The 27,582-nt window shown below is 32.3% G+C and overlaps 1 protein-coding gene across 1 annotated transcript in view; it reads right to left on the reverse strand.

Moving 5' to 3' along the window:
- The window catches only part of LOC129757571 (T-box transcription factor TBX6-like), a 126,491-nt gene that overhangs the window by 18,708 nt on the left and 80,201 nt on the right, over positions 1-27,582 (reverse strand). The gene's annotated exons all lie outside the window — the stretch shown is intronic.

Below are 27,582 nucleotides of genomic sequence, written 5' to 3' on the forward strand. Positions count from 1 at the left end.
ACGAAAGTACCTGCTAATTATCTGTCCAGTTAGAGGAGAATTTATGGACGAAACGACCTGATGAGACAACCCAATAATTTAGGCGAAGAAATATCGAATCGCTTTTTTGTTTTTACTATTCTTTAAAACAAATAAAGGAATGGAATTGGATTAATTCTTGCTAGAAGTGTGGTTGTTTTTTTCGGTTTCACAAAGTAATTTACGTGTTATTTCAATATTCTTTTTATAATATTTATATAAAATTTTGTAATATTTTTGTGAAAACTGTGTAATTTATGTTGTAACTTTGTATTATTACTTTATTATTTTTTGTATTTCATCTGCTAACCTGAATAATTATTGTATGATTTTTGTTCAATTTTTGGAACTTTTTTCAACATAATTCTTGCGATATTTTTGTGTGGCCATTTCACAATTTATTTATTGGTCTATTGCTGTGATTGAAAAATTTCTGATAAATTAGAATGGAATTTTTATGTTGTTTAATTATATTTTCTGTAAGTTTATTTTTTAAATTTTGGTTTCTTTCTGTAAATGTTTGTGTTGTTTTTGTATTAATAGTGTATTTTTTATGAAATTTGTGTATATTTTGTGTATTGTTATTTAAAAAAAAAGGTTTAACGTTTGACTATTTTTATGTAGTTTTGTAAATTTAATGTTTGATAATTTCAGTACAATTTTCAGAAAGGCTTGGATGCTTTATATTAATTCTTGTGTTATCATTTAATAATTTTGTGTATTTTGTCTGTTACTTTGTTTTATTGTTGTGTGACTTTTGAGTTATTTTTCTTTGGTGACTTTTGAATAATTTTTATGACTTTTTAAGTAATTTTTATACTTGTGTCACTTTTGAGAGTTTTTGTGAATTAAAGGCGATTTTGTGCTTTTTTTAAATAACTCCTGCGATGTTTTGTGTTCTATTGAAAAATTTTTAATATTTGTTTGTAGTTTGAGAATACTTTGATAAGTTTGAGTGTAATTTTATGATATTTTTATGCCATTTAAAATATTAAAAAAAAATATATTTTTGTGTAACCAAATTGGTCTCTAGTGTAGGTATTTTGTCTTAGTTTTTCTATAGTTTTTGTGTGATTTTTTTCTGTTTAGTTTTAATGATGTAAATGTTTTCTGATTTTATTTTTTTTAATTTTTAATGTTATTTATAAAAATATTGATTGTAGTTCATATGTTCTGTTTGTGTTTTTTATGTTAATGTACAATATTTGAAGACCTTTGTGTTGTTATTTTTATTCTGGTTAATTATTTATCGTCACTTAAAAAATTTGTGTATTTTGTCAATAACTTTGGATTTTGTGGTGTGATTTTTGGGAAATTTTGAGTGTTTTTTGAATGGTTTTTATTAAATGAATCTATGTGTTCAATATTTTGTAAAAAATATGTGTTTACGATGTTATTTTTCTAATAAATTCTTGTGATATGTTTGTGACCACTTTATCGTTAATTGTTTTTTGTCGATAGCATTCGGTAATTATTGAATAGTTTTTGAAAAATTTTAAAAACTTTATAAATTTTGAAAATTTCAAAAATTTTAAAAATTTAAAATTTTTTGAAAATTACGAAAATTTTGTAAATTTTGTAAATTTTGTAAATTTTGTAAATTTTGTAAATTTTGTAAATTTTGTAAATTTTGTAAATTTTGTAAATTTTATAAATTTTGTAAATTTTGTAAATTTTGTAAATTTTGTAAATTTTGTAAATTTTGTAAATTTTGTAAATTTTGTAAATTTTGTAAATTTTGTAAATTTTGTAAATTTTGTAAATTTTGTAAATTTTGTAAATTTTGTAAATTTTGTAAATTTTGTAAATTTTGTAAATTTTGTAAATTTTGTAAATTTTGTAAATTTTGTAAATTTTGTAAATTTTGTAAATTTTGTAAATTTTGTAAATTTTGTAAATTTTGTAAATTTTGTAAATTTTGTAAATTTTGTAAATTTTGTAAATTTTGTAAATTTTGTAAATTTTGTAAATTTTGTAAATTTTGTAAATTTTGTAAATTTTGTAAATTTTGTAAATTTTGTAAATTTTGTAAATTTTGTAAATTTTGTAAATTTTGTAAATTTTGTAAATTTTGTAAATTTTGTAAATTTTGTAAATTTTGTAAATTTTGTAAATTTTGTAAATTTTGTAAATTTTGTAAATTTTGTAAATTTTGTAAATTTTGTAAATTTTGTAAATTTTGTAAATTTTGTAAATTTTGTAAATTTTGTAAATTTTGTAAATTTTGTAAATTTTGTAAATTTTGTATATTTTGTAAATTTTGTAAATTTTGTAAATTTTGTAAATTTTGTAAATTTTGTAAATTTTGTAAATTTTGTAAATTTTGTAAATTTTGTAAATTTTGTAAATTTTGTAAATTTTGTAAATTTTGTAAATTTTGTAAATTTTGTAAATTTTGTAAATTTGTAAATTTTGTAAATTTTGTAAATTTTGTAAATTTTGTAAATTTTGTAAATTTTGTAAATTTTGTTAATTTTGTAAATTTTGTAAATTTTGTAAATTTTGTAAATTTTGTAAATTTTTTAAACTTTGTAAATTTTGTAAATTTTGTAAATTTTGTGAATTTTGTAAATTTTGTAAATTTTGTAAATTTTGTAAATTTTGTAAATTTTGTAAATTTTGTAAATTTTGTAAATTTTGTAAATTTTGTAAATTTTGTAAATTTTGTAAATTTTGTAAATTTTGTAAATTTTGTAAATTTTGTAAATTTTGTAAATTTTGTAAATTTTGTAAATTTTGTAAATTTTGTAAATTTTGTAAATTTTGTAAATTTTGTAAATTTTGTAAATTTTGTAAATTTTGTAAATTTTGTAAATTTTGTAAACTTTGTAAATTTTGTGAATTTTGTAAATTTTGTAAATTTTGTAAATTTTGTAAATTTTGTAAATTTTGTAAATTTTGTAAATTTTGTAAATTTTGTAAATTTTGTAAATTTTGTAAATTTTGTAAATTTTGTAAATTTTGTAAATTTTGTAAATTTTGTAAATTTTGAAAATTTTGTAAATTTTGTAAGTTTTGTAAATTTTGTAAATTTTGTAAATTTTGTAAATTTTGTAAACTTTGTAAACTTTGTAAATTTTGTAAATTTTGTAAATTTAGTAAATTTTGTAAATTTTGTAAATTTTGTAAATTTTGTAAATTTTGTAAATTTTGTAAATTTTGTAAATTTTGTAAATTTTGTAAATTTTGTAAATTTTGTAAATTTTGTAAATTTTGTAAATTTTGTAAATTTTGTAAATTTTGTAAATTTTGTAAATTTTGTAAATTTTGTAAATTTTGTAAATTTTGTAAATTTGTAAATTTTGTAAATTTTGTAAATTTTGTAAATTTTGTAAATTTTGTAAATTTTGTAAATTTTGTAAATTTTGTAAATTTTGTAAATTTTGTAAATTTTGTAAATTTTGTAAATTTTGTAAATTTTGTTAATTTTGTAAATTTTGTAAATTTTGTAAATTTTGTAAATTTTGTAAATTTTGTAAACTTTGTAAATTTTGTAAATTTTGTAAATTTTGTAAATTTTGTGAATTTTGTAAATTTTGTAAATTTTGTAAATTTTGTAAATTTTGTAAATTTTGTAAATTTTGTAAATTTTGTAAATTTTGTAAATTTTGTAAATTTTGTAAATTTTGTAAATTTTGTAAATTTTGTAAATTTTGTAAATTTTGTAAATTTTGTAAATTTTGTAAATTTTGTAAATTTTGTAAATTTTGTAAATTTTGTAAATTTTGTAAATTTTGTAAATTTTGTAAATTTTGTAAATTTTGTAAATTTTGTAAATTTTGTAAATTTGTAAATTTTGTAAATTTTGTAAATTTTGTAAATTTTGTAAATTTTGTAAATTTTGTAAATTTTGTAAATTTTGTAAATTTTGTAAATTTTGTAAATTTTGTAAATTTTGAAAATTTTGTAAATTTTGTAAATTTTGTAAATTTTGTAAATTTTGTAAATTTTGTAAATTTTGTAAATTTTGTAAATTTTGTAAATTTTGTAAATTTTGTAAATTTTGTAAATTTTGTAAATTTTGTAAATTTTGTAAATTTTGTAAATTTTGTAAATTTTGTAAATTTTGTAAATTTTGTAAATTTTGTAAATTTTGTAAATTTTGTAAATTTTGAAAATTTTGTAAATTTTGTAAATTTTGTAAATTTTGTAAATTTTGTAAATTTTGTAAATTTTGTAAATTTTGTAAATTTTGTAAATTTTGTAAATTTTGTAAATTTTGTAAATTTTGTAAATTTTGTAAATTTTGTAAATTTTGTAAATTTTGTAAATTTTGTAAATTTTGTAAATTTTGTAAATTTTGTAAATTTTGTAAATTTTGTAAATTTTGTAAATTTTGTAAATTTTGTAAATTTTGTAAATTTTGTAAACTTTGTAAATTTTGTAAATTTTGTAAATTTTGTAAATTTTGTAAATTTTGTAAATTTTGTAAATTTTGTAAATTTTGTAAATTTTGTAAATTTTGTAAATTTTGTAAATTTTGTAAATTTTGTAAATTTTGTAAATTTTGTAAATTTTGTAAATTTTGTAAATTTTGTAAATTTTGTAAATTTTGTAAATTTTGAAAATTTTGAAAATTTTGTAAATTTGGTAAATTTTGTAAATTTTGTAAATTTTGTAAATTTTGTAAATTTTGTAAATTTTGTAAATTTTGTAAATTTTGTAAATTTTGTAAATTTTGTAAATTTTGTAAATTTTGTAAATTTTGTAAATTTTGTAAATATTGTAAATTTTGTAAATTTTGTAAATTTTGTAAATTTTGTAAATTTTGTAAATTTTGTAAATTTTGTAAATTTTGTAAATTTTGTGAATTTTGTAAATTTTTATTTTTGGACAATTTTGTCAACATTGACAATTTTGAAAATTTTGACAATTTTGACAATGTTGACAATTTTGACAATTTTGACAATTTTGACAATTTTGACAATTTTGACAATTTTGACAATTTTGACAATTTTGACAATTTTGACAATTTTGACAATTTTGACAATTTCGACAATTTTGACAATTTGTACAATTTCGAAAATTTTGACAATTTTGACAATTTTAACAATTTTGACAATTTTGACAGTTTTGACAATTTTGACAATTTTGACAATTTTGACAATTTTGACAATTTTGACAATTTTGACAATTTTGACAATTTTGACAATTTTGACAATTTTGACAATTTTGACAATTTTGACAATTTTGACAATTTTGACAATTTTGACAATTTTGACAATCTTGACAATTTTGACAATTTTGACAATCGTAATCGTATCGTAATCGTATCATGATCGTATCGTAATCGTATCGTAATCGTATCGTAATCGTATCGTAATCGTATCGTAATCATATCGTAATCGTATCGTCATCGTATCGTAATCGTATCGTAATCGTATCGTAATCGTATCGTAATCGTATCGTAATCGTATCGTAATCGTATCGTAATCGTGTCGTAATCGTATCGTTATCGTATCGTAATCGTATCGTAATCGTATCGTAATCGTATCGTAATCGTATCGTAATCGTATCGTAATCGTATCGTAATCGTATCGTAATCGTATCGTAATCGTATCGTAATCGTATAGTAATCGTATCGTAATCGTATCGTAATCGTATCGTAATCGTATCGTAATCGTATCGTAATCGTATCGTAATCGTATCGTAATCGTATCGTAATCGTAATCGTAATCGTATCGTAATCGTATCGTTATCGTATCGTAATCGTATCGTAATCGTATCGTAATCGTATCGTAATCGTATCGTAATCGTATCGTAATCGTATCGTAATCGTATCGTAATCGTATCGTAATCGTATCGTAATCGTATCGTAATCGTATCGTAATCGTATCGTAATCGTATCGTAATCGTATCGTAATCGTATCGTAATCGTATCGTAATCGTATCGTAATCGTATCGTAATCGTATCGTAATCGTATCGTAATCGTATCGTAATCGTATCGTAATCGTATCGTAATCGTATCGTAATCGTATCGTAATCGTATCGTAATCGTATCGTAATCGTATCGTAATCGTATCGTAATCGTATCGTAATCGTATCGTAATCGTATCGTAATCGTATCGTAATCGTATCGTAATCGTATCGTAATCGTATCGTAATCGTATCGTAATCGTATCGTAATCGTATCGTAATCGTATCGTAATCGTATCGTAATCGTATCGTAATCGTATCGTAATCGTATCGTAATCGTATCGTAATCGTATCGTAATCGTATCGTAATCGTATCGTAATCGTATCGTAATCGTATCGTAATCGTATCGTAATCGTATCGTAATCGTATCGTAATCGTATCGTAATCGTATCGTAATCGTATCGTAATCGTATCGTAATCGTATCGTAATCGTATCGTAATCGTATCGTAATCGTATCGTAATCGTATCGTAATCGTATCGTAATCGTATCGTAATCGTATCGTAATCGTATCGTAATCGTATCGTAATCGTATCGTAATCGTATCGTAATCGTATCGTTATCGTATCGTTATCGTATCGTAATCGTATCGTAATCGTATCGTAATCGTATCGTAATCGTATCGTTATCGCATCGTAATCGTATCGTCATCGTATCGTAATCATAACGTTATCGTTTCGTCCTCTTAATGTCTAAATTTTACGTATATATTGTTTGTTATATGATTTAAATCGCCATAATTTGTATGGTTATAATTTCAATGGCATGTGCGGCGGAATGAAATAAATTCTCTCTAGTTTTCATTCCGCCGCACATGCCATTAAAATTATAATCATATATTTTGTTTATTTTTTACATTTGTGTAAAGTTTATTTCGTCCATATTGATTTTTTTTCTTCTCTTGAGAAAATTGTTGATCTTCTTTTTTGAATTACAGATGAACAAGATGAAATTTTCATCAAATTTAGGAAGAACGTCTGTAGCCACAAGCTGTTGTGACTCGTGTCTTCCACCAAAAGTGGTTGTATGTTTGCACTGGGAAATCTGCCAGCCAGTTAGCCCAATCATCATGACTGTTTGGCTAATTCATGACCAAAACACGCCAAATGCGTTGACGGGGCGCTAACAATTCAGAACCAGCAGAAAAACCAACAAAACCACATAACTTCATTTGCTGATGCCTAGGTTTCGTTTGGCCCAAGCTAAACAACTCATTCTTAGGAAGGTTTTGAGTTATTTTTCCAACCAAAAGGATGACGAAGGTTCGGCTGAAGTGAAAAATGACCTGAGAAAAAGATTATGCACAGCGGGAAAAAGGCTTTGAAATCGGTTCACATATATACAAATTTCAGCTGAAAATGCTGGAATTTTTCAAAATTGGATAGTCCAAAAATAATCGATTTGGCAACACTGTTCAGTTGCAAAAAAAAGATCGATTCCAACTCCGTAGGATCCGTTTTTCTTCTTCTGAAGGTGGACCCCACCGAGCACCGAGTGCCCAGTCGGGTATAATTTCCGAGGGCCTTTCCTAAATTATTATTTCATCGCAACAAATCAATTTTAACCTTCCAAAGTCGTTCGGGTCAATATGACCCGAAGCGCACATTCAAATCATCATAACTCTTCGAGAAAAAATCGCAAAAATTTGATTTTAAAAACCTCCCTGGGGAATCACAAAATACACAATTTCTAGTACCAGGCAACTTCCTGTGACCACCGGAAGTGCTCCCTCAAAAAAATCCGTAATTAGGCTGTTCGGGTCTATATGACCCGAGAGTTTGCGTAAGTTCCCCTGGCCGCAAATATTGACCGATTTCGATGAATTTTAATTCTTTGTATAGATAATTTATTCTAGTTTCTCAATATTGAAAAAATAAGTCGAAATATTTTACGAGATCACCAGTAGCTGATTCCGAATGAAAAAAGTCCCGAAAAAGATCTCTTTTTAGAATGCTTATAATTTGTGACAGGTTCCAAATATTGCGTTGATTTTATAATATTTGGAATTGTCAAGAATAAATCTATCCATGGATGTATAAGTTTTTGGTGGTCCAAAGGAAGTTTTGGCCGCTATCCCGGAACTTCCGGTAGAAAAAATTCTTACTTAAAAAAAGTCACCCAATTTTGGCTTTGCATTGCTGTATCTCGCTTACCAATGGAGCGGTTTTCTGAATTCAAATTTTAGTTTTTTTTCGTTAACTTTATTATTATTTTTGTAAAACATAGTTGGTTCCTCAAAAATCTCAGTTGTTCAGTATATTGCAATGAAAATCACATCTTTTTTGTCATTTTTCAAACTCCCCCTCATGTCGGTGGGTTTACGGGATTTTGTTAGCGTGATTTCTCTAAAATTTGAACTCAAATTGGTAACTTTTAATATACCTAAAGATTCATTAGATTCTCCTCTTTCGATGGACATACTTTTTGTGTGGTGTTTTGAAAATTTGTAGCGACGTTTTTCGAATTTACTGGAAGCTGTCAGATTTCAACCAGTTTGGCCCACATTTTCAGCAGGTTGATGTACAAATCTCGCACCCCTCACGTAGCCGCGGGAGAAACAAATCCTTTAGCTCTCTTTTTGTCGCTCACCAAATCTACCACCCAACCCAGCAGCAGAAGGAATTGCCGTCTCGTCGCGTGGTTTGTTGATTGATTGTGCTGATGCTGATAACGAAATTTTTTTTTTCTTTGGGTTTTGATGGCTCGGGCAAATTTGCCCAACTCGCCGCTGATAACGAAATTATTGTTTTATTGTTGTGGGAATCTTTTTTGATATTTTATATTATATATATTTTAATGGATGGGCAACATTTCTGAAGTTCACGTCCATGATTCCAGATTCAGATTTCAGATTTCAGATTTCAAATTTCAGATTTCAGATTTCAGATTTAAGATATCAGATTTTAGATTCAGATTTCAGATTCAGATTTCAGATTCAGATTTCAGATTCAGATTTCAGATTCAGATTCAGATTTCAGATTCAGATTTCAGATTCAGATTTCAGATTCAGATTTCAGATTCAGATTTCAGATTCAGATTTCAGATTCAGATTTCAGATTCAGATTTCAGATTCAGATTTCAGATTCAGATTTCAGATTCAGATTTCAGATTCAGATTTCAGATTCAGATTTCAGATTCAGATTTCAGATTCAGATTTCAGATTCAGATTTCAGATTCAGATTTCAGATTCAGATTTCAGATTCAGATTTCAGATTCAGATTTCAGATTCAGATTTCAGATTCAGATTTCAGATTCAGATTTCAGATTCAGATTTCAGATTCAGATTTCAGATTCAGATTTCAGATTCAGATTTCAGATTCAGATTTCAGATTCAGATTTCAGATTCAGATTTCAGATTCAGATTCCAGATTCAGATGTCAGATTCAGATTCAGATTTCAGATTCAGATTTCAGATTCAGATTTCAGATTCAGATTTCAGATTCAGATTTCAGATTCAGATTTCAGATTCAGATTTCAGATTCAGATTTCAGATTCAGATTGTAGGTTCAGATTTCAGATTCAGATGTAAGATTCAGATTTCAGATTCAGATTTCAGATTCAGATTTCAGATTCAGATTTCAGATTCAGATTTCAGATTCAGATTTCAGATTCAGATTTCAGATTCAGATTTCAGATTCAGATTTCAGATTTAGATTTCAGATTCAGATTTCAGATTCAGATTTCAGATTCAGATTTCAGATTCAGATTTCAGATTCAGATTTCAGATTCAGATTTCAGATTCAGATTTCAGATTCAGATTTCAGATTCAGATTTCAGATTCAGATTTCAGATTCAGATTTAAGATTCAGATTTCAGATTTCAGATTCAGATTTCAGATTCAGATTTCAGATTCAGATTTCAGATTCAGATTTCAGATTCAGATTTAAGATTCAGATTTCAGATTCAGATTTCAGATTCAGATTTCAGATTCAGATTTCAGATTCAGATTTCAGATTCAGATTTCAGATTCAGATTTCAGATTCAGATTTCAGATTCAGATTTCAGATTCAGATTTCAGATTCAGATTTCAGATTCAGATTTCAGATTCAGATTTCAGATTCAGATTTCAGATTCAGATTTCAGATTCAGATTTCAGATTCAGATATCAGATTCAGATTTCAGATTCAGATTCTGATTTCAGATTCAGATTCTGATTTCAGATTGCAGATTTCAGATTCAGAATCAATTTCAGATTCAGATTTCAGATTCTTATTCTGATTAAAGTTTCTGAATATAATTTCAGAATATTTGTTGCTTAGATCATAGATTTTGTTTCTCTTGCAGTAGACACTGCTTGAAACAATAGAAAAGAACTATGATAACATTCAAAACAAATGTAGGTACCACTGAAGAATTCTAATGATAAAACATCTAAAAAGATTCAAGAGGCTTATTTCAATTTGGAGAAATAATCTTTCTCTATTTTAACATCAAAACATTTACTACGCAAAGAGGCATGAGCACAATCAATCAACAAACCACAAGGCTGGTGAGTTGGGCAAATTTGCCCTAGCCATCCAAACCCGAAGAAAAAAAAACACGCGACGAGACGGCAATTCCTTCTGCTGCTGGGTTGGGTGGTAGATTTGGTGAGCGACAAAAAGAGAGCTAAAGGATTTGTTTCTCCCGCGGCTACGTGAGGGGTGCGAGATTTGTACATCAACCTGCTGAAAATGTGGGCCAAACTGGTTGAAATCTGACAGCTTCCAGTAAATTCGAAAAACGTTGCTACAAATTTTCAAAACACCACACAAAAAGTATGTCCATCGAAAGAGGAGATTCTAATGAATCTTTAGGTATATTAAAAGTTACCAATTTGAGTTCAAATTTTAGAGAAATCACGCTAACAAAATCCCGTAAACCCACCGACATGAGGGGGAGTTTGAAAAATGACAAAAAAGATGTGATTTTCATTGCAATATACTGAACAACTGAGATTTTTGAGGAACCAACTATGTTTTACAAAAATAATAATAAAGTTAACGAAAAAAAACTAAAATTTGAATTCAGAAAACCGCTCCATTGGTAAGCGAGATACAGCAATGCAAAGCCAAAATTGGGTGACTTTTTTGAAGTAAGAATTTTTTCTACCGGAAGTTCCGGGATAGCGGCCAAAACTTCCTTTGGACCACCAAAAACTTATACATCCATGGATAGATTTATTCTTGACAATTCCAAATATTATAAAATCAACGCAATATTTGGAACCTGTCACAAGTAATAAGCATTCTAAAAAGAGATCTTTTTCGGGACTTTTTTCATTCGGAATCAGCTACTGGTGATCTCGTAAAATATTTCGACTTATTTTTTCAATATTGAGAAACTAGAATAAATTATCTATACAAAGAATTAAAATTCATCGAAATCGGTCAATATTTGCGGCCAGGAGAACGTACGTGAACTACAGGTCAAATTTATCTAAAATAGATTTGTACGGAAATTTTGCGAACGGCTTTGGAAGGTTAATGATACGTTTTCACAAATTTTCAGCGCTCCATTGCCTTGTTGAGTGGTGGTTTTTGTTGTTGTTGGTTTATTTGTTGCTGCTTCTGATGGGAAGGCATCGTTTTCTCCCTGACGTTTTCTTTTGCGGATTTTGCGGGTATTTTTTTTGCTGCTGCTACTCTTGTGGATTTTGGTAAGTATGCTTGAAAACTTTCTGTTGGTGGGCTGCTGCTGACGTTGCCTTGTTAGGCTCAATTTGGGTCCGTTTTATGAGGTTTTGGGCTGAGGGCTCAAGAAAAGTCAGTTGCTCCGTAAGTGTGCTTGAGTATGTATGCAGATAATGGGATGGTTCGGTTTTAAATTGCATTATTTCCATGCAAATTGAGATTGTGGAATACGTACCAACCATATGTGGTGGATAATGAAAAGCTATTTAGGCACAGAAGTGAGCATCAGCTGAAGTCGTTGGATTGAGCATGAGATGTGGTGGTAGAGTGAGGAAACAATTTTGAGCTTGGTTTTTATTGCCATCTGAATTGGAATTTTCAATTCGATTCGACGGAATCACAATAAGCTGTTATTTATCAGTGCTTCATTTGCGCACAATCATATGTTAGCATACAGTTGAAACTCTCAACGGATTATGTCATTACGACTGTTTTTGTTTCATTATGTGACATTCAAAATAGTTTATAAAGAACCGAATGAATTTAAAAATAATTATATTATCTACTCGAGATAAATGAGAGATAAATAAGTCCAAAATAAATTTAAAGGGTAATTTTCGGGAAGATTTTGACAGTTTAACTAGCTTAAATTTCAAATTGTTCGATATTACATACAATAAAATATTCGAAATAAAGTTTCAGCTAAAAATTTTATTCCCAACCGTTACTAAACATCTTCCTTCTTTCTAAGGGACATCGAAACTCAACCAGTTGGTTTTATTCGTTTCAAGTTATTTTACCATCTTTATGGCATTCGCGACTTTATATCAACATTGCAGTTGGCGGACATTTGTTGAAAATCTTATACAGTATAACTGTGCTCGATTTTTACTTTTGGGCTCGAACTCGCGGACATCGGCTCAGGAAAAACTCAGCTACTCACAAAATGTGTTGCAATTACATCTTCGATTTAATTTACAGTCTGATGCTCAAAATAAAAGGCGAACACGAAATAATTGCTACACATCAAGCAGTGCATAACTTTTAAACCATTGGTTAAAAATCTACCAAAATGTGCACTCTTTCTCATTGATGTGTATTGTTTACATGCTGTCAAACTCGAAGTCGTGTTTTTCGATTCAACGAAAATGGAGGGATTTGCCGCACCGACGCAGTTGGGAGAATTGTTGTACAATAAAGACGGAGGGAAAGGTGAAGAGGATAGGGGAACATGCCCTATTATGCGCCACCTAAGCGAATCGCTGATTTTCTATGTATTCCACGTACAAATTGTGTTAAAATTGGGTGTAATCGTTGAAGAAAAGTGTTTTCTACAAATTCCTATGATTTTTCATTACTCAAATTGCTATAGTTTTTTCAAAAACATGATTTTTTAAAACCATGTTCAAAGCCACAAATCAAAACTGTGTTGCGAATACGCGCCGCTGTGTATTCAATACGCGCCTAGCAGCCGAACACACCCGAGAGCAGCCGAAGACCGAAAACACACCAATACTTACAGACACTTTGACTGAAAAGAAAATCAAAATGGACTAATAGAAATTTAACAAAAAATGAAAAATAAATTTTTTGGGCTGAATAAACGCTCAAAATATGGTTTTAGACTTTTTGTTCATTTTTAATGAAAATTGGCCTTTTTGAAAAATTAATGCTATTTTCAGCCTACTACGATTGGCGCGTTATAAAGAGCGCATGGGCCGTGATAGAACCTACCCATGAAAAGCATACCTTAGCGAGTTCAGTATGATTTTTTAGCATAAAATCACAATTTAGATTCTCCTCTATCGATGTGTCAGAAAATATTGTCTTATTCGATTTTCTCTGCTTGGTGACACCTTACTAAAAGTGTTTTAAAATTTAGATCGAAATGAAGAAAAACCTAAATAGTGAAATTATCAAGACACAGGGGCATTTTAAGGAAAAATTCATACTTGCCATGACCAATCACAGCATTTAAAACAAATTGGTAATATTTTGCAGGCTTAAAATGTTTCAGATTCTTCAAAACAAGAGTGGCGCGTATTAGCCACATGGGGCGTTATATGAACTTTTCCCCTAATTAAAGCAAATCCCAACGTCTCAAGCCGTGATTGGGCTAAAAAGATCGGCATGTCGCAGAGCCTCGTTCAGAACGCAAAGAAGAAAGCTCGACTACATACATACAAGGTAGAGAACCTCCCGAACCGCGATGAGCGGCAACAATCGACGGCTTAAGCTCGGACACGGAAGCTCTACGAGAAGATGCTGACAATATATGCCTGCTGTGTGATGGACGACGAAAGGTATATAAATGCCGATTTTGAGCTAATTCCGGGGTTGGAGTTTTTCACCGGCAAGAGCAAGTTCGATTTGGACGACAAATTCGAGAAGAAGGAAATGTCGAAGTTCGCCTCCAAATATCTCGTTTGGCAGGCCATCTGCTTTTGCGGACTGAGGAGTGAGCCTTTCATGACAACCCAGTAAGCGCGTTCTCTCAGAAATCGACAGAGCTTACAAAAAATTGAGATTTGAGTCGCCGAACTGAGAATAAAACGGTTAATTTCGGCAACACTCCAAGAACGCAAATACTCTCATTCGGTTTGTCCTGCCGAGAAACCTTGAGGCAACGAATACGTACATGCGTACATGCTAAATCAGATTGAATTGTACACTCGTACGGTGCAGTCGTAGCAGTCGGCTTCTCAGGCAGGCAAACACGCGTCCCGAAGGGAAACATACAAACACGATTCGGATCGTTTTCGTGTGTTTCTCTGGAGGGCGTGTCTTAGATTATTTCGTGGCACTCACCCAAGGCACGCGTATGGTGTGTTCCTCTCTGCCGATCTAATGATGCAAAATCGCCAGAGAGATCGATACGATCCCACTGGCGATTTGACTTATCTCTCTGCCGATTCATGTTTACTGGGAAAGGGCACAGAAAAGGGCAAGATCTACAAATCTGAATGCCTCGAGAAGCGCCTTTTGCCGTTCTTGCAGCAGCACGATGAAGCTCCGCTATTTTGACCAGATTTTGCATCATGCCACTATCCTAAAAGTGTTTTGGAGTGGAATTCTGTCCATTTTGTTCAAAAGGACATGAACCCGCCAAACTGTCCGGAACTGCGCCCGGTGGAGCAGTACTGGAAAATAATGAAGCGGAAACTTCAGAAGTGCGAGAAGACAGACAAAAACGAGAAGGACATGTTAAGAGAATGAAAAATTACTGAGAAAATGGTACCGGATGACACTGTAAACAACGATGCCACATTTTGATCGGTATTATCAGTGTATCTCTTTTTGTTATATTGAGACTTTTATGGGAGAGAATAAGATACACTGATAATACCGATCAAAATGCGGCATCGTTGACTGTAAAGACTTTGATGGGGGGCATCAAGCGAAAATGCGTTCGATTTTACACTCAAAGCTCCATCGATAAAATTTTCTTTTGATTTTTGAAGTCAATATATGTTTAAAACTACCCAAAAATTTTGGTTGGATTTTAAACATTTTAAGAAAATTGGCATGAAATTTTCGGTGTCGCAATAGTTTCGTGTGCGCCCTTTATGCTCAAATACCTGAATTCAAATTTAGGTTTGCAAAATACAAAAGTAGCTAAATAATTCAAATCGTTTAGGCAATTCTAAATAAAAAGTTGTTGTTGGTATAATTTCATTGAAAAAGGATGACATGCGATACCAAAGCCCGCCAGAGCCAGGGCCGTGGGAAGAGCCCAGGGTTTATTCTCATTAGCATTCTCAAATCAAACTTAAAGAACAAATTGTGCTATTTTTTTTTCATTCATGCGTCCAGAACGAATAATCATGAAACGTTTTAATACAACTGCTAATAAATTTTTATGATTTTTTTTAAATTCATGCTAATAAATTTTTAATAAGTTTTAATGATTTTTTTTGTAAATGCCTTTCTTTTCAATGAATCAATCGCCAAAGCTGCTTCAGTCACAATAAAAAAATTAAAAGTGAAAGTTGACGTAATTTGTGACATTTTGGCGTCTTTAGATTTATAAAACACGAAACACAAAATTATTGACGACTATTCAAAAGTACCTACTGTTTTTCGATTGTTTGTTTGTTTGTTTGTTTGTTTTTTTTTGTCCTCGTAGGTTTAGCCGTCTTAAAAGCTAGAGAGCTGAAATGTGGCTGGTTATTGGGACCAAGAATGATGAAAAATGTTTACATATTTTCGGATGACCCTTTTTCAAGGGGATTGTCCATACATCACAAATACTGGTTTAGCGATATTGACTTTATTATACATAAGATGAGCTGAAAATTTGCACATAGGGGTTATGAGAGATGGCTATTTGATTTCAGGTATTGAACTCTGGGTCAGGGGTCGACCAAAGGGGTCGTCCAAATCAACTGTTTAACGTTTTTTACGATATTGGCGTTGTTATACATAGGATTGTGATGAAAATTTGCTCATGAGTGTTTTTAAAGAAGAGCAATCGATTCTTGGTTTTCAATTGAGGGACAGAGGTCGGCCAAAGAAGTCGTCCATATCACCTGTTAAACTTTTAAGAGATTGACGTTATTATAGATTGGATTATGATGAAAATTTGCACATGAGTATTTTGAGAAACATTTAGGTCAGGGATCGGCCAGAGGGGACGTCCATATTAGGTGTTTTCTTTATTATACAACGAGTTGTGATGAAAATTAAAACATGAGTGTTTTGAAGTCCGAGAAATTGATTTTTGGTACCAAATTGAGGGACAGGAAACGTAAATAAAAGGGGTTCAGGTATCAAGTTTTGGATCGTACCTTAATGAAGGGGTCGCCCATATTCGATGTTTATTGTTTTCGCGATATTTTCGTGATTATGCATCGGATTGAGATGAAAAACAGGTAGCAAGTTCCGGTTCACGGGTCGGCAAAAGGGGTCGTCTTTATTAATTGTTCACTGTTTTCATGTTATTGACGTTATTATACATTGGATACATTGCAAAAGGGATTAATGAGGGACTGAAAATGGAATTTCAGACTATGAGACGATAAAGAGGTTGTCCACATAAAAAGTTCAGTGTTGATGAAATTATTTTAAGGAAGGTACATAGGATTCGTACATAGAAACAAAAAGTATATATTTCTGTTAGTATGTCGTAATTTTGCAACCCATTGAGAAGTAAACACACACACTCTCACATAATTTTTATGAAAAAAAGCAAATCAACCCTTTTATTTTAATATCAAGTTGAAGGACAAGGAAAAGCGGCGATTCCAAACTCTGTTGAATGATTTACCCAATATTGTCCAAAAACCGCATCGGATTAAATATTATAAACTCACCTTGACGTATTAATGATTTAAATCGAAACGAAGTTCGTACGGGATCAGCTAGTAAGTATATACAAAGTGTTGGAATATTTAGTGTTAATAATGTCGCAAAAACATTCCTTAATTTTGGTAAAATGAATTTGAATATTTTTAACCCTATTGTTGTTTCGCCAATTCAAATTATAAATTCAATCAGTTCTATTTCAAAATTCGGCCTTTTTGTGGTTGAATTCCTTTTTTTTGTCTTTATATGAGTGGTTTTCAGCCGCAGGCTGGTTCGCCTCTGTAAAGGATGAATCAAACCTAAAGATATCTAAGCATTTTTATTAGAGTTTCTAAGTTTTTTGGAAATTCAATCTCACCAACAAAATGTGGACCGTTGACGTGTGTGTTGTTTTTTTTTTTCGTTGCAAATTTTAGCTCCCGGAAAATTATTTCGATATTTGTGGTCTGTGAAAGAATTGATAATTTTCAACTTGAGTTCAGTGCCTTTGAATTCTCAACCAAGCAAAAGTGAAATGACGTCGCGATAGTTGACAATTTGTGAGTTTGGACTTTTTTTTTGTCGAACAATCCAGACGCTGGTGCTAGTGCTACGCCTTCCGGGCCGACCCAGGTGAGCTGTACAGAATAAGGAAAACTGATGCAGATTTAACTTCAAGATAAGTAGTTTGATTCCTATTCTCATTTTGTACAAATTATAGATTCAAATGGGAGTTAGAAAAACATTGAGAACAGAAATTTCCTGGGTAAGGGAAGGGGGCATGGTAAATGAATTGTCTTTAAAGCTTGAACGTAAGTGTCCTTTAAGGAACGCCTTTTGTGCAACTTCAACCAATTTTTACCTAGCTATTGAAACGCATGAAGGCGTTTGTAAAGATTAGTTTGAATTTTCGAATAGTTTATGAAAGCAATTGGCGATTCAATGTACAGGTTTTAAAGAGTAAGGAGGTTGTGAGTCAAACTGAAACTTGTTATTTCATCCGTTTATTCGAAGATTCGGTATCAAAATTAATTTTGTTTCATAAAGTTAACGATAATGATAGCATATTTTTCGGTTTGAATCACATTTATCAGGAAAACTGGTTGTCTTTTCGATGGTTTTTGTCGTGATTTTGTGTTGGTACATCTATATATATATAAAAAGCAATTTCTGTATGTTTGTTTGTTTGTTTGTTTGTTTGTTTGTTTGTTTGTTTGTCCTCTATAGACTCAGCCGTCTTAAGAGCTAGAGGTCTGAAATTTGGCATGGATGTTCATTAGGACCAGGAAGGATGAAAAATGTTTTCAGAATTTCGGATGACCCCTTCTGAAGGGGGTCGTCCATACAAGACAAATATTGTTTTTGCGATATTGACGTTACTTTTTGTCGGATTGTGTTGAAAATTTGTACATGAGTGTTTTGAAAGCCAATCAATCGATTTCAGGTGTCCAATTTTGTGTAAGGGGTCATCCAAAGGGGTCGTCCATATTGAATGTTCGCTGTTTTTGCGATATTGACGTTGTTATACATCGTTTTCAGATGAAAATTGGTACGCGATAGTTTGGAGTGACGTGCAATCGATTTAAAGTATCAAATTGAGTGTAAGGGGCCGGAAAAAGGGGTCGTCCATATTAGATTTCAATATCTTAGTGATATTGACGTTTTTATACATCGGATTGGGATGAAAATTTGCACATAGGAGTTATTAGGGACAAACAATTGATTTCACTTATCCAAATTAAAAAAAGGGGTCTCCCAAAGGGGTCGTCCATATTAAACATTCACTGTTAATGCGATATTGTCGTTATTATACATCGGATTGAAATGAAAATTTATACACGATGGTTTTGAGGGACGAGCAATGGATTTGAGGTATTAAATTCAGTACAAGGGGCCGGCAAAGGGGGTCGTCCATATAAACTTTTCAATATTTTTGCAATATCGTCATTATTTGACATCGGATTGGAATGAAAATTTGCACACGGTAGTTTTCGGGGATGGGCAATCGATTTCAGATGTCAAATGTTTTTCCAGGGGTTGACGAAAGGGGTCGTCCATGTTAATCAATTTTTCACTGTTTTAGCCATATTGACGTTATTATGCAATGGATTCCATTGAAAATTTGCACACGGGAGTTTGAGGGAAGGGCAATCAATTTCAGATTTCAAAGATTGTATGGGAGGCCATCGAAAGGGGTTTAACTTTTTGGCAATAATTGCGTTGTTATGCAACGATTGAGTCAAAATTTATAAACGGGAGTTTTTTTGGCACGGTTCACTGATTCCTGATTTTAAATTTAGTAGCAGACGACAAAAAAAGTAATCGTTTCATATTTTTGCAATTATTACTTAACAATGAATTCGGAAGTGCATCTGAAAAATGTTCGGCAATTGACTTTCATAAAAACTGTTCATGACATATTCCAAGTTCAAAACGAAACGGAGTTCGTATGGGATCAGCTAGTACAAAATATAATAGAAACTGAAAAGTGATTATATTTAATTGATGGAATCAGTTTTTCGGCAGTAAATAAGTATGTGCCTGAAGCTCTTAAAAGAATGTAAAACTACTTTTATTTTTAAATTTTAAACTCCTTTGTCGTATTGAATCTAGCAACCCAAAGACAAAAGAGCAGGAACTTCATGAAAACATTTATGAGGGCGGCATATGGACTAAAGACTGTAGCTAGTAGGTCGAGGAGGGAGCAGTTTTTTATTATTTTTTTTATTGTCTCTGAAATTGCCGAGGTATTCGAACTTTTCAGCTACGAACTTGGATTTGGTAGGCTGCTAAACACTGCTTTCAGTTAACATTTAAAGAACATTTTTGAATATTTTGAAAAGCATAACACAATATATAATAATAATAATTTACAATAATATTTTGAAATTGATCAATGATTAATTGTATTTTTTGTTTTACATTCTACATATAACAAAGATTCTATTTTTTTAAGAAACAGGAGTTAAAGAATTTACATTTTAGTTGACTATACATCATTTGCAACTTTCTGAAATTACCTTGTTGAATTTGTTGATATCAATAGATGGTCTCTTAGAAAAAGGTTGGGTTTATTATAGCTTACAAATATCAGTCAATGAAAAACTTGTTAAATAATTTTTATTTTTATTTTTTACACTGTTCTTATAGAGAGATTGTTACGCTAGTGGGCCAATATATGTTATTCACAATAAGTGTAATGATTTTTGTTTCAACTGATGTACACGTATACTCTTGATTTTTCGTTTTGTTTTGTAGAGTTAAAAAACATTTTGTTAGGAACAATGAAAGCACCGGAGAATTGGTTTAGTAAGATCTAAACACTTGTCAAAAGTGTCTCCTGATCATATCCCTTTTCCCCCATCCCCACAAAAATTGTTTTGCTAGGATGCAGAGGTGACCTCGGTCCTAAAGCATGAATTTACAGTCTATCATCCCTTTCTCTTATTTTCCTCTCTATCCATTGACTACTAGACGTGGCCGGCGCCGTTATTGACGTATAAAGAGAGAGCATCAGTTTTGTTCATTGTGAATGTGCTGTCAATCCCAGACACCATTCTTTTGACCTCTGGGAAAAATTGATGGCCTCGGTCAATCACGGAGTAGCAACCATTGGTGAGCTCTCAATAGTAACTCATTAGAGTTAGAAAAATAATCTTCATAATTCACCGTAACACGAGTCAAGAGTGTCTCCCAATGAATCTTTTTAACCCCCACTTCCTCCTATATATTGACTACTAGGACGTGGCCGGCGCCGTTATTGATGTTAAACGCAGTTTTGTACGTTGAGAATGAGCTTCTTGTCCCAAGAACCGTTCTTTTAGCCTTTGTACAAAATTGGTGGCCTCGGTCAATCACGAAGTAATAACCTGGAACTTTTTCTACTGAGCCGCGCAAGCGAGCGTGGAACTCGAAGTGATTGTTATCACAATTTGATTTTGGACTAAGTAATGTATACATTTTCCATAACCATGCATTTTGAGTTTTACGATTAAAACGAAGCTTTTCGAAAATGACCCCAAATCGACTTAGCAATTATCCTTCGTCCTCCATTCGGTTAAGTGTCATACTGGTTAAAATGTAAGATTGGAAAAACGATATTAAATTGGAGTTGTGTGTTTGATTTTTACTTTCCGATGGCTCTTATTTTCTCTTATTTTCATTATCTGGGATAAATTATCCAAACGGATGAAAATCCCATACAATTTCTTTTCATGTTTCGTTTGAATGTAGAGGTCATACACCATTTTGCACGGGAGCCGGAGTCATATCATCTTTGGTACAATGAATGTTTCAACGTATTTTTGTCATATAGTTAGCGCCGAATAGCTTTAAATTTTTGTAACCTCTTCTGTGGGTGTAGTGATGCTATTTTTTAATAAAATTTCATCCGTTCATTCAGTACTACCCCTTTCATTTTTACTGTACAATTATGATTTCAGCTCGAATAAAAATTTTCAATGATGAAAAGCATAATATTAGATTTGTGTAATTCCAGTATAATATTATTCATACCATTGCTAAAAACTTCAGTCTGTTTTTTTTTTTGAATTTTTTAAGAATAAAAAACACAAAATGTTGCAAAACTTAGTTTGAATTTTAAAATTTTTCTTGACTTTGATTGTATATTTCACTGCGCAATCGACAAAAACATCTATTCAACGGTAGAAATTGATTTGGCCATTGATAGACAGATCCATTCAAATTCCGTGGCCGTGACAACCACGAGCCATCGTCGTCGCCCAACAATAATAATTATAATAGATGGTCACGAAAAATCGTATTCAAGATTAAGAGGCCCGTTTCCATCCAATTTACCATCGTAATATAAAATCCGCTTTATTTTTTCTCGCCTCGTAACCGGCTCGCCAAATATCAACCGGCGTAAATCATGCGCACAAAAACCGTCATAAAAAGGAACCTCCTCGCGACCCGGCGAGCCAGCATATATCAAAAAATTTAATTACCCACGAGGTGTTAAAATCACATTTTCCCTCGCTCTGGCTGCCTACCCCTGGCACTGGTTCAGTTTTTATAACTCACCAGTTGAGAACTGAATGGCAACAAAAAAAACCAACACCATTCTTTTCCATCGGTTGATGATGATTACGGTGATTTGGCGCTTTGTGTGATTTTATTTTGGCTCAATCAAGCGAGAGACTCACGGAACAGATCCCCATTATTTGAACAGGAAAGTGTTGAAAAAAAAACTTAATAAAGAAACCCCTCGGAAGGCGAGAACTGAAAGGGGAGACATGTTCGGATCTCGAAAAACTTGGTTCTCGCCCACTATCAATCGGGATTCGGCATCCGATTTGGCCGATTGATTCATTTGCAATTCCCAAGTCATTCCTTTGGGCAAAGCTGAGACGTGACTGTTGGATTGAGAAATTTGAGCTGGATGTTGAAAATTTTCGTGTGAGGAAAAGAAAAATGCTACCGGCTGACGCTTCAATTGAGTTGCGAAATTGCTCATTAGCACCTCGTATATTGTTCCTTTAATGACGCAGCTTCTGCAAACAGTCGTTGAAGTCTGGGCATTGCAGGTGTGTGGAATTCACACTTTGACTTATTTGAGTTGGGAACTTGGTAATGAGCTTAAATCTCAGTGATCGAGCAAACACGGGAAAGGTTTTTTTTTAAATAACGTAAAAAAATTAAAAATACTTTTAAATTTTTTCATATTTCATGATTGAACATCAGAGAGCTTCTAAAGTCTAGAAAAATAGGTGCCAGCAAAAAATCACAGCCGTTGCTTCGCACAACCTCCTCTCACGACACAGTGACGCTAATTTAAGTCACACTTGCAACTCCTGGTAGAAACCTGTCATTGCTATCACGTAGTTTTTTGCACCTGCACAACATCCTGCATTAATAATTCATGACTTATCAAGTAGGTATCACTCTACAATCTACTCTCAAACGGCTCACAATAGTGCTTTAAGTCACTTGGGAACTGATCCAACCAACAACGAACGCAACGGTTGAGATGAAGGTAGTCAAACAGAATCTCTCGAGAGACCCGGTCAGGTGGAAAATCTCTGACATATTAACTGTGAACGTAGTTTATTGAGGATCACAGTTTTCATTTCCCTCCGCAGCAATTGTGCTGTCAAGCGAGCAGTGACTTTTCGTTCAGTCCATCGGGGTGTTGTTTTTTACTCTTGTAGTTTTTCACAATCTCCCTTCTATTTGTTCGCTGTTGTGGTAAATACTGCTTGACAGGTGCCCCGACAAACTAGCAGATTCAGAAAAGATAGCACAGGTGTTGTTGGGGAGTCGTTACTTTTTGTGCTTTTGCTTGGACGTTGCAAGTCGTCGGTCGTCTTCGTCGTCAGTGGCAAGATACTTTCCGCTTCACACCACTAGAGTTCTGGATTGATTGATTGATTTATTCTTTGTTAGGATCATTAACCTACAGCTTTAATCGTTGCTCGAACAAGTAGGAGAGAGCAATATTCAGCTTTATGTATCTTGAAGCTGGAAATCCTTACAATGATCAATTATTCTAGAAAAAATGTGTCAAACCAAATTTGTTAAGAGCTTTAGGAAAAATATTTTTAAATTACTAAAATTTGATTGGAAAATTTGCCGAAAAGTGATTTAAAGATCGTCGTCGTTCTATCGTCATTTTTGAATATTTTCATAAAAAATCAAGGTTGTAATAGTTTGATAATAATTTGAACTTCATAATGCAAAATTTTTAAAGCAATGGTTTACTCTCAATTCAGTTTTATAGTAATTTTTTACTATTTTTTTGGTCAAGGGATTCAATACATTCCGAGCAGACTTTATTACCTAAGTCGATTGCGACCGCAATAAGGTACTAAAGGGAAAATGATGCCATAATTCGGTTTTGATTTTTGCATAATGGAAAAACTAGGAATAATTTTGGTGCAAAAAATTTGCTAAATGGTAGTAAATTGAGACCAAAACGATGAACTTACAGCAAACTGATACCATATTTTTAAATCATAATTTTAAATGATAGCAAAACAAAGCTCCACTAATATATCATAAATTTTATTGAATTACACAAGTACCATAGCAATGCAAACTTTTGGTTTTATTGAAAGTCGAATGATACCTCGTTTTGCCTTAATTAATTTTTATTTATTATCTTTTTAATCTAGATTGTTATTTACTCTGTGTGGTTTTCTATAAACTCCTTCTTAAACCGTTATTCCTCTCTATTAATCTACATACAGTGTCGGACAATAGAATAGGACCACTCTAATGCTAAATATTCAAATTACCTTTGAACTGCCAATTCAAATATAATAATATGCGACACCTAGCGGCAAGCACTTATTGTAGTATACCAACTTTGTATACTGCACTTTTGTTGCAATCAAAGCAACCCGTTTGTTCTACTCGACCAGAAAGCTGTCAGAAGGTGAAAAAAGTCGCGTCATAAAATAAGACCAGCTCATCGATTTGGCTGTTCCGGCATTTTCAGCGCTCTAGTTGTTGTTTTCGGTGTTGTTTGTCCATTTTCGTGTCCTGGTAAGTATTTCCCATAAAATTAATCATGTAAATCATGAAAACAAACAAAAAATAAAGATTTCCTTCCTCCTACTCTGTTTTCAGCGAAAAAGCGATGGGTCTGGCACAGCACTGCACGGAGGTCCAGCGAGCGATCATCCGGAATCTGTACAAGGCTGGCAAAAGCCAACGCGAGATTGCTGACTACTTAGGAAGGTCGAAAACTTTCGTTTTCAACGCGCTTCACAGCACCGGCAAACGGGAACTGACCGGCCGCCCCCGCAAAATGACGCCGAAGGACGATTCGGCAACCAAGCGGGCCTCGCAAAAGGACCCTTTCAAAGCGTCCAAGCAGATCAGAGACGAGCTGAACTTATCTGTGAGTTCCCGGACGGTTCAGCGACGGTTGGCGGAGAAGGGACTAGGAGAAAAAGTCCCCGGAAGGTGCCGATGCTGACGCCGAAGCACATGAAGGCGCTGCTGAAGTATGCGAAGGACCACTTCGATTGGGTCCGGAAAAGGAGAAACTATGGAGAAATGTGCTGTGGTCGGATGAGACCAATAATAAGGTAGACGTTATGGAGTGGCCAGCACAGTCCCCTGATCTCAATCTTATAGAGAACCTATGGGAAATAGTTAAACGTAAAGTGTACACCGAAAAAACAAGCAGCAGCTGTGGGAGAGAATCCAGGCGGTGTGGTACGCTATCCCGGTAAGAACGTGCCAAAAGCTGGTGGAGTCGATGCCGAATCGGGTGCGAGAAGTGATGCGTAATAAGGGTTATACTACCAAGTACTAACCCTGCAAATCGATCACGGTATGAATTTCCTTTTTTGTAATTTTTTTTAACCATGAATTCTAAAGCGGTCCTATTTTATGTCGCGTTATTTTAGTCAGTAAATATGCTTAAAACGCATTTTTAAATAAAGGACAATCTTTTTAACTACGGATGATTTTAATTTCGTCGAAGAATGGAATTTACAGTTTGTAAATGGTTTGATGCACTTAAATGGAATTTTTTTTTCAAAGTTTTGTCACTCTCTGTTTTGGATTGAGCTGTGGTCCTATTCTATTGTCTGACACTGTAGAAATTAATGGCTAATTTTTATTCTAGGGATTCAATCGATCCCGAGCAGACTTTGATTCCTAAGTCAATAGCAAAGTGCGACCAAATCAAGGTATCAATGGCAAAATGATACCATTTTCCATAAGCAAAACTAGGCATCATTTGTGTGCCAAAAATTCGTTTTATGATAGTACATTGAGACCACATTGATATTAATTGATATCAAAACAATGTTTCACTAAGATATCATTAATTTTAATGAATCAGACAAATACCACGGTTTTATTGAAAGTTCAATCATGCCTCGTTTTGCCAGCTTTTTGTAAAAGGGATTTGAAGGCACAATAATGCAAAATTTTGGCTGTGAGTTATCCCTAAAAGTGATATCATTATGTATGCATGTAAGAAACTCTCATCGATAGCAATGCCCTGTCTGTGTCTGTGAGGTTGGCCCGAAGGCTTCCACGATCGATGGTTCATCAAGGGAAGGCATCAAACCCTCAAAACACACACAATGTGTGGCTCCGTTTGCAATAGTTTCTTCAGGCTTTCCCCAGATGCATTCCCTCTAAAAATATTGCTACCCCAAATGAAAGTATCCCAAGCAACCAAAAATCCATGAAAACAAGTACAAAAAAGCTTATCCAGCCCCATTATTGCAATGGAGTACGTTCTAAGCAGCTCAAAATTTAAGTTCTTCTTGAAACTTTCAAGTTTCAAAACAAGTCAACAAATCTAAACAACTTTTGAAAACACATCCCAAAATCTTTTTAAATGGTAAGCTAGATTTGTATAAGGAATCCTTTGGTAACAAAATATTCAACTTACTTTCATCGACGGAATTCAGCTTACTTGATTTGGACATAGAATAAGTTGTTTTAAGAAAGCCTTCTATTTCTGGAAGAAAAAAAATTTTTTTTTGTTCAAATAAGATAAGCTTAATCTATCAACTTTTTCGCCAATTCAAAGATTTTTACCAAAAATGATGGAAAGAATTAGAGAAACATGAGGTATCAAAGAATGAAAAAAACATGAGTCGTAAATATCATGAATTTTTCGAAAAAGATACAACGGCTCACCGGCAGGACTTGAACCTGCAATCTCCGCTTCAGTACAACGGCGATAAAATAGGCAATCGAGCTCCGCCGATCAACTGCTCGACCTTCTATCGACATATCATGTATTCATGTACATCCCGTATGTATGGTTGCCACATGTACAGATTTATCTAGAAAGGTACAGATTTTTGAGCTCATTTTTGGTACAGAATCTGTACGTACAAATGACAGATTTTCAAAATATGGTGCAAATTTTTAGAGATTTTTGACTTACAATAACTGAAAAAAGTTTCTACATTTTCCTTTTATCCAGATTATTGAAAACTTTATAGAAAATAAGTCAAAATTTAGCCTTAATCATTCTGACGATAGGAGTTCCTTACTGGGAAGTGATGGAACAATTTGATTCCCAAATTTGCTTCAAATAATTAAATATCTGAATATAATCCCCACTCGTTGAGCGCATTTTCTCGCAAGTAAATGCAATTCTTGCAAGTAAAGTTCATAACCGTCTGAGTGTTGACACGTTGGACGCTATCCTTAAAACGAAAAGTTGTTTAAGATTAAAAGGCGTTTCGAAAAATGTCGTATTAAATATGACGATCATAAATCGTTTTAATTAAACTATGCATAAACATCATGAACATTAGGAAGTGTTTGTTATGAAAAATATTTTTAATGTCATTTTGTATAGAGAGAAAATAAAATTAATAACTGAGTTTCACAAAGTGTTTTACTAAAAAACTGTACTATGTGCAATAAAGTATCTATCTTATTAAAGATTAAAAATAAGGAAACAAAATCTTCACATATCAACACATTAAATGCAGAACTTTGTTTTCTTCGGTACAGATGTTTGAGTTTTCGGTACAGATGAAAAATATTTTCTCGATGAGCGGTACAGATTTTGATGTGCCAATACTGCCCGCATGTGATCTTTCCCCTACTTTTGATCTCTCTTGTTTCTCTATCTCTACCAGGGATACCAACTGTTTTTAGAAAAAGTCAGGAAGATTTTGAAAAAATGCCTGGAAATTTCTGGAAAAACTGGATAGCTTACTCTTGAAAGTGGTGACTTTTTTTTTTGGTGGTCAGATCTCAAGATCAGACTGATCAAGGCGACGATGGATGGAACGCAGTGCT

The sequence above is a fragment of the Uranotaenia lowii genome, chromosome 3 (genome assembly GCF_029784155.1).
Source record: "Uranotaenia lowii strain MFRU-FL chromosome 3, ASM2978415v1, whole genome shotgun sequence".
Taxonomy (NCBI): Eukaryota; Metazoa; Arthropoda; class Insecta; order Diptera; family Culicidae; genus Uranotaenia; species Uranotaenia lowii.